The sequence below is a fragment of the Littorina saxatilis genome, linkage group LG11, assembly GCF_037325665.1.
Source record: "Littorina saxatilis isolate snail1 linkage group LG11, US_GU_Lsax_2.0, whole genome shotgun sequence".
Classification (NCBI taxonomy): domain Eukaryota; kingdom Metazoa; phylum Mollusca; class Gastropoda; order Littorinimorpha; family Littorinidae; genus Littorina; species Littorina saxatilis.
Window position 1 is genome coordinate 41,903,295 of NC_090255.1, and position 12,417 is coordinate 41,915,711.

General features: G+C 40.0%; 1 long non-coding RNA gene across 3 annotated transcripts in view; it reads right to left on the reverse strand.

The window, feature by feature from the left end:
• The window catches only part of LOC138980491 (uncharacterized), a 30,626-nt gene that overhangs the window by 14,771 nt on the left and 3,438 nt on the right, over positions 1-12,417 (reverse strand). The window contains exon 3 of one of the 3 annotated variants that reach the window (XR_011460350.1): positions 12,086-12,176. This is a non-coding gene — a long non-coding RNA (uncharacterized lncRNA). Of the gene's footprint in view, positions 1-3,145; positions 3,564-4,981; positions 5,048-12,085; positions 12,177-12,417 lie in introns of those variants that run through there. The other 2 variants (XR_011460349.1, XR_011460351.1) reach the window with 2 other exon arrangements.

Sequence of the window (12,417 nt, forward strand, 5' to 3'; positions counted from 1 at the left end):
AATTTCTGGGCAGACAGACAGAGAAATTCTCGCCAACGTGCTACCAATAACCGCCCGCGCATGCCACCAAAAAAGTGTTATTGGAGTACTATTCGACAGGATCGATGAACAGGCCTATAGAGAATACTACATGGCTTGCTGTGTCGTACCAGATTTACACGAGTTGTTTTTTTAAATATTGAACTGCGAGCGAAAGCGAGCTGTTCACTATTTGAAAAAGCAACGAGTGTAAATCTGGTACGACACAGCAAGCCATGTAGTATTCTGTTTATCCTACATACTGTACTTACGTGTATTTTACTGAAAATGTCCTGCATTCGAGGCAGCTCAAATTGAAGACGCTTGTTTTGGAACTAAAGATTCATCGAGGGTAATTAACGAGCGCAATTTGTGTTTCTATAATGACGTTTTTCTCGGTGACTTTGGCACCATAAGCAGTGGAAAAACAGGTCCCTGCCAGACTTGCTTGACATGACCTCATTTACATGATATACACACGTGTGATTTGAACGATTATTATCTCACAGGTGTCTCTCTCACGTATGTAGGATAAAAGGCCTTAAACATCGCAAGTTCAAGTTCAAGTTCAAGTCTATGGGGTTGCCACCAACGTAGTCTGCTGTTTGTCTTCTGGGTCGAATCATGCGGCCAGCACGTTGAGGGGTCAGGAATTTGTCTGGAGCATAGCGTATGGTCTGGAGGCATTGCCGGCACCAGCCCATCAACCACCTTGTAGTAAAAAGTCAGGCGGAGGTGTACTCGTCGTTCCTGGAGAGTCGGGAGGTTGTGGCGTGTCCCAATTGTTGTTCGCGAGCAGTGTTCGGGAGACGAAAATGATTGCAGATTGGCCGACTTCGACAGTGATCTTCGTTCTGTTCTTCACAGTTATGATAAAGACATCGTTCTAAGGTCAAAACAAGTCGAAATTTTGGGACTGCTGCCGGAAGGAGACCGTAATATATGGTTGCATCACTGTCAAAAAATCGTCTGCTCCAGCGAGCGCCGAAACCAAACGGTTGATTATCACGTGACACTTTTGCCATATTTAGAGTTGTTTGCACAGTAAATACAGCTGCGAAAAATATCTCGCTTGAAACTGTCTTACATATCAATTCCTTTGCAATTTAAAAATTACACAACACCATGAAAAATCATTATCGACGATCGCGAATCTGCTTACATCCATAACACATTACGAAAAGATCTAAATATGTAAAAAATCGATTTCCTCGCCAGACAAGGAAAACCAAGGCATCCTGTCAGGGATAGAATGAGCCGAACTCATTTTGACCTGAGTTCAGGATGGACGTGACATACGCGGAAATGAACGGTCACACCGACTGACACCGCATTTTACATTTCCAGAATGGATGCTTCTCGCACTGAAGTCACCTAATTCATTCTCACAGATCAACTCTTCTATAGTTTAACAAGAAGCCGCCTTTAAGGAAGAGAACTGAGTTATCAACTTTTTGTTGGAAAGGTTATTGTTTCAGACGGACATAGTTAGCTGGTCCTGGCGTCATCAATGACTCGACCAAAGACTGTAAAGTACTCAAGGCCGCTCTACTCCAGCATTCATACTACCACTTCAGGCCAACATATGAGCGTTGAAAAAAAATCCTGTGGCTTCCATTACTGAAGTAGGAAAGCCTGCTAGTTTGTCCAGAACTGCCTTTACCACATGAATTAATCCTTCTCGCTGACAGAGACATACATCGCTGATTCATCTATCAAATTGAGAAGTGGATTTTTTTGTTACTAAAAATAAACACACTGATTGTTAATGACTACTATTACGATATGTATTACACTTTTGTAAAGGACTGATAAATGTTTTCAAATGTCCAGAATAAAGTGATGTCATGAATATTTTGGTATGATTTGAAAGGAGACATACCTTGGTTTCAGCAGGTGTGTGTGTGTGTGTGTGTGTGTGTGTGTGTGTGTATGTTTGTGTTTTGAACCTGAATGAGTGATTGAAGTACATGTATTTCCAAATAGCAAATGTATACTGACTCCTCACACCAACAGCATGGCCGGGTGTTGATTTGCTCATTCTATATTATAAACAAAGGTCAATTACCCAACAAATCCTGAATACCTTGTGAGTGTATCAGTAAATGTATGAGATTAACTAGCAGTTATTCATATATACAATCAAGCCACAGTGGTCCCATTATTGTCACATTAGTTGAATTTTGTTCGACTGTTTTTGTTATGCATGAGGTGTGAGAGAATATCCAAAAGTTATTCTTAAAGCAATGTATTAAATGTAAGTTTGGTTTGTTTGTTTGCTTAACGCCCAGCCGACCACGAAGAGCCATATCAGGGCGGTGCTGCTTTGACATTTAACGTGCGCCACACACAAGACAGAAGTCGCAGCACAGGCTTCATGTCTCACCCAGTCACATTATTCTGACACCGGACCAACCAGTCCTAGCACTAACCCCATAATGCCAGACGCCAGGCGGAGCAGCCACAAGATTGCCAATTTTAAAGTCTTAGGTATGACCCGGCCGGGGTTCGAACCCACGACCTCCCGATCACACGGCGGACGCCTTACCACTAGGCCAACCGTGCCGGTTATTAAATGTAAGTGAGACAGAACAAAAGAGATTAAAATGGACAGAAAACAGGTTCTGTTTTATTCATAAGGTTTTACTCAAAAAGGAACTCAAAATATCTTTTAAAATGATTGATAGAAACTGAGGGGGCAAAAGAGAAAAAAACTTTCATCACTACTGTTTGTGCAAAGTTAAGTTCAGTCAACACAAGCTTTACTACCACAATTCAGTGTATGCTTAATGCAACAAACTTTGAACTTCCTTGCCATGTAGTTTCCTTGTGCCGACAAAAGTGACCCAAATAACAAGTTATTTTCAAATTTCAGCACTCCCATCAAGCTCTACTTGCCCTTCCTTATGAACCCAAGCACACGCACAGGAGAAGAAGCATAATTTAGCAATCCAGATTCTCCCAGCGACTTTACAACTAAGTTACTCCTTATGAATATAATACAAGCACCCAAGCATACGCACAGGAGAAGAAGCATAAATTAGCAATCCGGATTCTCCCAGTGACTTTACAACTAAGTTACTCCTTTTTACTGTTATAAAGTAATTTGAGCTTGTAGAGGACTTACAGTTCAAATTCTCCTTGTGGTAAATTTCAATTTCAGTGCTGCAGCCAAGGGTGTTCAGTCTGATGCAGGTTAAAATCAACAGATAGAAACAAGTTTCACTATCAACACAAACATAAGACACACAAAAAACAAACATACAAAACTCATCCTAAGAGTACTGAACTACTGTGTACTGGTTAAGACACTGAATAATCTGCACACTGGCAGTACTAATCATGCTCGGTATAAACCTGCCACACCCAAAAAGGATGTGATACATGCACACTTCGTCCATCAGTCAATAAAACTGCAAGCTCAATGGCATGCATCATACATGCGCTGTCACATTTGCTTGCTCTCCTATGAATGCAAATAATCTTTTTCACTTGTATCACCAGTCATGTCTAGCATGACCACTACTGCCCACCACACGGTCTTGATTTTTAAAACGGAATCAGTTTCAATGGCTTTCATATCCCTGTCATAACAGAATAGTTCCTGTTAGCCTGACTTTGAAGCACAAGAACAGAAGAAAAGTGCATGATCTAGTTCCGTGAACAATTTTAATGTATGGCAATTAAAGTAACTGAACAGTACAAATGTTTTTAAATCAAACAAGTCACAAACCTTAAAATAAACTGACTGCATGAAATCAGCATAAAATTAGAAAGCAAATTCTTTACCTAGGAATAGGAGCCATCTTGACTACAGGGTATGCACAAGCTAAGGGCACCGGTTGCCCATGTTATTTGTAAAACTAAATTCCTGATAGGTAGTACATCAAACACTGATTTCTTCATCATCAAAACATCAATCACATAATTGTAATAAAAAGTATGTTTGTTGCCTGTTGTCTTCACAACATAATAAATAATGATCAAGGAAGCAGTATGGTGCCGTGCAGTGTCATTGGATACCATGTGCTCCCCGCAGCTAGCTTTGCAGATTTGTGTTTTTAGAAATAAGTCATTCTTTTCATTTGCGCTGCAAAACTCTTACTTTCCAATCAATGAAACAATAGCTGTAAGTGTTAGAATGTGTTGTGTTTATTTTTGAACATGACTAGAACACAGTAAATACACGTTCATCTCATCAGCATACACTGATACAGTCTCAAAATGTTACTAACATTATGCTTGGTCTTGCCTTTGGAAAACAATTTAATTGAATGTGGTATACCAGCTGGTAGCAGTCATCTACATGCATATTATGTATAGTAAATACAGTAGCACTATGTACACATGTATGTCATTATTGAAAATGCTTGTCTGGTCTTGCACAAAGAGGTGACACCAATAGCCTACTGCATGGCATGAATAACCGTTTCTAGGCCAATATCAAGTTAGTTTCTCTTCCTTATATCTCCTGGACATTTCTCTCCAATGGAAATAAGAGTATTGTCCACAAAAGCCGTTTGCAAAAAATGACGATAATCCGCAGGCTATGTTTAATTCATTTTGACTCTGACTCTGAGAACAAAGAGTGATAAAATTTCGCGGCAGGGAGTGAGGCCGAGGGACACCCATGGGACGGGTTGATGTCTGACAAAATGCTCATCAGTGTAGAAATTCCCCTAATTCTGTTGTAAGGTACCACATTTTGCGGACGGACATTGTGTTGAAACAGAAATAAAATCATCATGGACTGATGGAGAAGCGATGATTTTGACTTTTAGCTTTGTATTCGATCCATTCCTTGAAGTTGAACCTTATTTTCATCTTTCAGGGACAGAACGACATGGTCAACTGTTCACAGAAAAAGTTAATTTGGGACACTGATATTGAACTTCACTAACAAACAATAAAACATAGCACATAATAAAACTGCATTATATTAAAATATGGCTTTTAACATTACCTTCGTGGTGGAAGAACGCTGAATATTTACGGGAGGCAACTCTAAATGCAGGTCTGACTATTTACTGCGCGACCACGCGCGACATCAAACTTTAAGGCATTTCCATGTCATATTTTTGTTCTAGTATCTTTCATAGCATTTTCTCACCTTGTACCAAGTTTTAAGCCTTAGAAACGAAAAATACAGTAGTTGTGATGCATTTTCGAAGAGCTGGCGAGCGAAAGTACCGATTTCTGTCACATCCCGGATTTACTTCACGAACCCGGCAACTCTTCAGTGCTGTTATGGTTGGTAAACAAATTTAGCCTATCAAAACACAATTGAACACATAATTAATGTACACTAGCTGTACAACCACATGAAGGATCGTTTGTCCATAATTATTACACCCCCGGTATAGGGGTGTGTATAGGTTTCACTCGATGTGTTTGTTTGTGTGTTTGTTTGTGTGTTTGTTTGTGTGTTTGTGTTCGCAAGTAGATCTCAAGAATGAACGGACCGATCGTCACCAAACTTGGTGAACAGGTTCTATACATTCCTGAGACGGTCCTTACAAAAATTGGGACCAGTCAAACACACGGTTAGGGAGTTATTGGTGGATTAAAATTATACAAGGACTTATAGAGGCACACCCCCGTTGGTCAAAGGGAAATAACCATTCTCACTGCCACCAACTGAGAAGGTTATTTCCCTTGACGGGGGTGTTTTTCCTATCGGAGGAATTTCTTGTTTTATGTTTTAAGTGGAATATTCGCCAGAAAACACAGCACTGAAGAGTTGCCGGGTTCGTGAAGTAAATCACTGTTTTGACTTGCATTTGATACGCTCCCCGGAGATTCTGTCTCTGTGCTTAGTACTCTCCCCATATAAACCTTAGTACACTTCCCCGAAGATCAATATGCCATATGTTTATCAAACAACAGACATCTGGTTGATTAGTTAACTTTGCTTTTCTGTGCCTGAATATCAACATAATCTGCACTGCATCATCATTCATACATCGTCAAACTTTGTTAGCATTCCACTGAGTACACTTAACCGGCCTAGGTGGGGTCACAGAAGTGTTTCACCCCTTTGTTTCTGCTTCGAGTCATGCACGCATAATTTGGTATTTACACCCCCGGTATAGGGGTGTGTATAGGTTTCACTCGATGTGTTTGTGGCGGTATTTGTGTGTTTGTGTTCGCAAGTAGATCTCAAGAATGAACGGACCGATCGTCACCAAACTTGGTGAACAGGTTCTAAACATTCCTGAGACGGTCCTTACAAAAATTGGGACCAGTCAAACACACGGTTAGGGAGTTATTCAGGTGGATTAAAATTATACAACGACTTATAGACGGACACCCCCGTTGGTCAAAGGGAAATAACCATTCTCACTGCCACCAACTGAGAAGGTTATTTCCCTTTGACGGGGGTGTTTTTCCTATCAGAGGAATTTCTTGTTGTAATTTGTTTCCGCTTAAACACATTAAGGGTCCCGGTCGAGATTTTCATTGTAAATATCGTTTTCCGGACAATGATGAATCTTCTAAAGACGTTGATATGGACGTTGGTGTGACACAACACAGAAAGCTGAATGAAAAATGCAGCACTTTGTTTCTGTTGAAAGGTGTGGAAATTACCCGTGTAATGTCGTTTTTAAACACAAACCGAAGCAGCGTCAGATCGGCAAAACGAACAAAAAACGTGTAGACTGCAACAGAAAATTCAACACATGTTACTGGTCAGAGCTTTCTCATCACTGGCAACAGAGACAACGTGACCTGAAAAAACGTGCAGTATTCAAAAGTCAACTAGGGCACCGGAATAAATGCTTGTTTAAGGGATCTCTCCCACACGAACAGCATATTCGTGAGACGGTAGCATTTTATTTGGTAAAACATTTTTGGCTGTGACACATACACCATATGCAATCATCTTTTATGGCAACTTAATTATATTTTAACTGAATGCGTGAATATTGCCTCAAGCGATTTTTTATTTATTTATTTGATATGATGTAATATATATATAACCTCCGTACCGATTAATAACTAATTCAGGAAAATATAGGCAAACATTGCTGAATCAGTTGTGTGTGTGTGTGTGTGTGTGTGTGTGTGTGCGTGTGTGTGTGTGTGTGTGTGTGTGTGTGTGTGAGTAGACCGAGGTTACACACCTCGTCTCAGTCAGTCAGTAGATAGTAAAAATAGTGGTCGAAGTTTGCGGATCATGAAAAATGCGAGCTTAAGTTAAATACTGCAAGCTCGCATTTATCATGATCCGCTAACTTGGACCTATATTGTTACTATCGACTGTGACTCGTTGTGTAACCTTTATTTAAATATAAATATGTGTGTTTATGTTGAAGTTCGAAACGAAATACCCTTGTCTTAGGGAGTTAACCAAGCCGACAACTGTACGGAAAGCAAAGATAAACTGTCGGGAGAGCGTGCTAAGAAAAGAAATCACGTATAGGGGAGCGTATCAAAGGTAGGTCGGGGGAGTGTGTTAATAACATTGCATTCCGAGCGTCGTAATTAATCGTCCAAATAATAGCCTATAGAAAGATGGAAAGCTTTGAAATGATCATTGGTGGTTCAAAGCAAGTGTTTTAGATTAAAAAAATATCCCCGGATAAACAAATCGAAGCACAATAACTGCTGCCTTGAGTTAAACGTGGGGAAAGGTAAAAATAGACTAAAACAATACTTGTTACAGCACAAATCGTGTAAGTGCTCTTCGAAATGCCATCCAAAGTAGACATATGAAAGCATGTAGTTAGTTCAGTACATTAGCAAGCAGCGCTATCAAAATCAAGTGACACAATTGACGAAAAGTATCCTTTTTTATGCGTTATAGTATGAGACTCACCTTTTATTTGTCTCGCGTCGTTTCCGCAAACAGGAAGCTATGGGGAGCGTACTAAGAATATTTGGATCGACGGCGTGCTCTAGCTCTTCAAAAATGCATCATAACTCCCTTTATGTCTTTTCTATGGCTTAAAGCTTGAAAATACTACGAAGCTACTAGCACAACCAAAATATGACATGTCAATGCTTTTTTTACATTTAGTCAAGTTTTGACTACATGTTTTAACATAGGGGGGGGGGGGGGGGAATCGAGACGAGGGTCGTGGTGTGTGTGTGTGTGTGTGTGTGTGTGTGTGTGTGTGTGTGTGTGTGTGTGTGTGTGTACATGAGAGTTCCTGGGTATGATATCCCCAGACGTTTTTTTCATTTTTTGGATAAATGTCTTTGATGACGTCATATCCGGCTTTTTGTAAAAGTTGAGGCGGCACTGTCACACCCTAATTTTTCAATAAAATTGATTGAAATTTTGGCCAAGCAATCTTCGACAAAGGCCGGACTTTGGTATTGCATTTCAGCTTGGAGGCTTAAAAATTAATTGATGACTTTGATCATTAAAAATCTGAACATTGTAATTAAAATTATTTTTATTATAAAACGATCCAAAATTACGTTCATCTTATTCTTCATCATGCTCTGATTCCAAAAACATATAAATATGTTATATTCGGATTAAAAACAAGCTCTAAAAATCAAAAATATAAGAATTATGATTAAAATAAAATTTCCGAAATCGATTTAAAGACAATTTCATCTTATTCCTTGTCGGCTCCTGATTCCAAAAACATATAGATATGATATGTTTGGATTAAAAACACGCTCAGAAAGTTAAAACGAAGAGAGGTACAGAAAAGCGTGCCGCTATGCAGCACAGCGCAACCACTACCGCGCTAAACAGGCTCGTTAATTTCACTGCCTTTTGCACGAGCGGCGGACTACGATCATTGTGAAAAAAATGCAGTGCGTTCAGTTCCATTCTGTGAGTTCCACAGCTTGACTAAATGTATTAACTTTTCGCCTTACGCGACTTGTTTAGTTTGAGGTCGCACAGTAATTGGTCAGACCGCTCTAAATCAAGAATCTATACTACCCGTCATAAAAAGTAGGCAGATACATTTAGCTTTAGATCTTTTTGATGCGGCCAGTTATGTTAAAACCAAGTACATTGCCAGAAAGGTAATTTATTCCCCTACTGTATAAAATAAAGAATTTCATTTCAAGTCACTAATTAGTGTTTATGCAGTGAACCGGAGACCCTCCAAAATCAAATTCGCAATTTAAAGCAAACTTGCAGACACTCAGTAAAATACACAAAAACTCAAAATAAGCAAGAGTGACCCCGCTTTTGATCTGAAATGGAAGAACAACTCATTTTCTACCCATTCAGATGTATTTGGTTCAGCTGTTGTGCCTAGCCGTGTTGTTTTGCCATTTTGAAGAAGACTGGTGTCAGCCTAGTCAGAAGCCGTAAAAAGCTTGTCAGTTTTGGCGTCATTTTTGTGTGGGCTATACGGGTAAACACCCTGTAGTTTTGTAATGGCTTATTGTATTGCTTTTAAATTTGACATGAGTAGGAAGAAGGCCAACAGAAGTCTCCCGGCCTTGAGACCATCCTTTCGTTTTTCAAGGGAAGGTTTGCCGGGTGCGGAGCTAGTAAATCATGATGGTTAATAACAACGGTGAACCCATTCTGATAAGCATCGCTCCACGGCTATTGCCAGTTGTCTCTCTGACCGGACGCTACAGTCCTACGCAAATCTATCAAAACTAGGAATACAGAGTTATCTCCCATATGTTTTTCGCGAGCACTGATCTAAATTTGAGATCAGTGTTCGCGAGACGAAAATGATTGCAGATTGGCCGACTTCGACAGTGATCTCCGTTCTGTTCATCACAGTTATGATAAAGACATCGTTCTAAGGTCAAAACAGGCAAGTCGAAATTTTGGGACTGCTGCCGGAAGGAGACCGTAATATATGGTTTCATCACTGTCAACTGGTTACAGAAAAAATCGTCTGCTCCAGTGAGCGCCGAAACCAAACGGTTGATTATCACGTGACACTTTTGCCATATTTAGAGTTGTTTGCACAGTAAATACAGCCGCGAAAAATTGCTCGCTTGTCGCTTGAAACTGTCTTACATATCAATTCCTTTGTAATTTAAAAATTACAAAACACCATGAAAAATCATTATTGACGATCACGAATCTGCTTATATCAATAATACATTACATTACAAAAAGCTCTAAATATGTTAAAAAAAAAATCGGTTTCCTTGCCAAACAAGGAAACTCAAGGCATCCTGTCAGGGAGAGAATGAGCCGAACTCATTTTGACCTGAGTTCAGGATGCGCTGAACCCACAATTAAAGAGGAACGTATATATAGAACTCAACTATGCTTATGTTTTCTAGCACACAAAAAGCAGGCACTGACTTTTGATATTAACGGACGCAGGCCACCGGACTCAGTGTGGATTGAATTCATGTCCGGCTGACTTCTGCTTTTGCCATTGAAAAAGTGTTGGAACCAGGTGCACCACCCCAATCGCCAAAATCTAACTACAAGTTCAAGTTCAAAAATATTAAACCATCGCGAAGGATCAAAATGTCAGTTAGTGGTAACGTGAACCTGTGCCAACTAGGTTTATGACGACCGAGTGAGAACGGATGATAACACATCGGCATTGAGAAACTGGCCCTCAAAGATCGAGTGTGTCATGGGTGACTTACTGAACACTTCCTGGCTGCCGCTTGCTGTATTGGCCGAACACTAGTTTTTAACGCTAGCTTGTTTTGTTTTCTTCTTTGTCTCTACACTACTCGTCATTAAAAAAGTACACAGATACATTTAGCTGTAGATCTTTGTGATGCGGCCAGTTATATTAAAACCAAGTATATTGCCAGAAAGGTCATTCATTCCCCTACCGTATAAAATAAAGAGTTTCATTTTTCAAAAATGAGTGTTTATGCAGTGGACCGGAGACCTAGGATCCCCCCCCCCCCCCCAATAAAATTCGCAAAAGCAAACTCGCAGACACTAAATTACACAAACAATCAAAATAAGCAACAGTTACCCCGTTTTGGATCTCAAATTGAAGAACAACTCATTTTATACCCTTACAAATTTATTTGGTTCAGCTGTTGTGCCTAGCAGTGTTGTTTTGCCATGTTGAAGAAGACTGGTGTCATACCTCTTCAGAAGCCGTAAAAGGCATGTTTGGGCGTCATTTTTTTGTGGGCTATACGGGTAAAAATCCTGTAGTTTTGTAATGGCTCGTTGTATTGCTTTAAAATTTGACAGGAGTATTGTTAACACAATGGCAAAATAGTGTGTAAAATATCATGGCGTTTTGATGAGTGTTTTGGACGTACTGGAACTTTTCAAAAAAGTTTTATTAAACTGTAATAACTTTTTTTTAGTATGGTTGCAAACATTCAGCATTTTGCAAACGTCAACAACACAAGCAAAAATATCACAATTGGGGATTCGTTTTGGTACAAAACCAACACTGCGCTTGGGTGGTATGGAAATGTGAACGCAAGAGAACAATTGCAAAAAACAGGTCTTCCAACATAAAAACCCAGTCTAGCGCAGCAGACTGTGAACTGGCATGCCACTCAAAGCGATAGTATAAAGCGTGCCAGTTCAATCTGCTGCGCTGGACTGGGTTTCGATGTTGGAAGACCTGTTTTTCGTGCTTTTGCAAATTTGATTTTGGGGGGGTGTCCAAGGTCTTCGGTCCTCCATTTATGAAAAATGACACTCTTTATTTCATACGGCAGGGGAATGAATTACCTTTCTGGCAATATGCTTGGTTTTAATCTAAATGGCCGCATCACAAAGATCTACAGCTAAATGTATATCTGTGTACTTTTTTTAGTGATATTTTCCGAAAAGATATTCTTGTCAAGTCAGTTATATCGACCCTTCGTACTCTCCTTGACTCCACTGAATGGGCGGGGTCTCCAAAGCAGCCACCAACCGTCCAGGTTATCAGAAACATTTTTCATCAAGTTTTTCTTCTGTTCAGTGATCCTTGGCTAAACCGATTGGTCAATTATCGCTGTTCCAGCGGACTGCCTGGCTCAATCACAGAATTAGAACCCGCCAGACCACCCTTCTCAGTCTCTCTCCCTCTTTACGGAGTTGGGGTGTTTGCCTTGATTCAGTTGTTGGAGATTCATTAAGAGCGAAACAATTCTGTATCATGGTTTATGGTTACTCATGGTGTATGTGTATGGTTATACTAACCTGTTTTCATTTGCCACCCGCGCTGAGGAGGACATGCTGCAACTGGTTGACCGATTTCATACTTCTGACCTCCAAGTATTCGATGAGTTGTCTCTCTTGGAATTGAATTAGTTGGACGAATCACAAGTTACTTACGAGCAACAGGCTCATGCATTCACCTAAGCCGCCTACACTGCACGCACACAAACCGGCTGTGACATAATACAGACACGCAAATATTCACATACAGCAGTGACATATCCTTAGTGGTTTATGACTTTATTCAGTTATCCTGCAGAAAAACAGAAATGCTGCAGAAAAAACGCTTTTTCTACAGCATTTCTGAATAATAT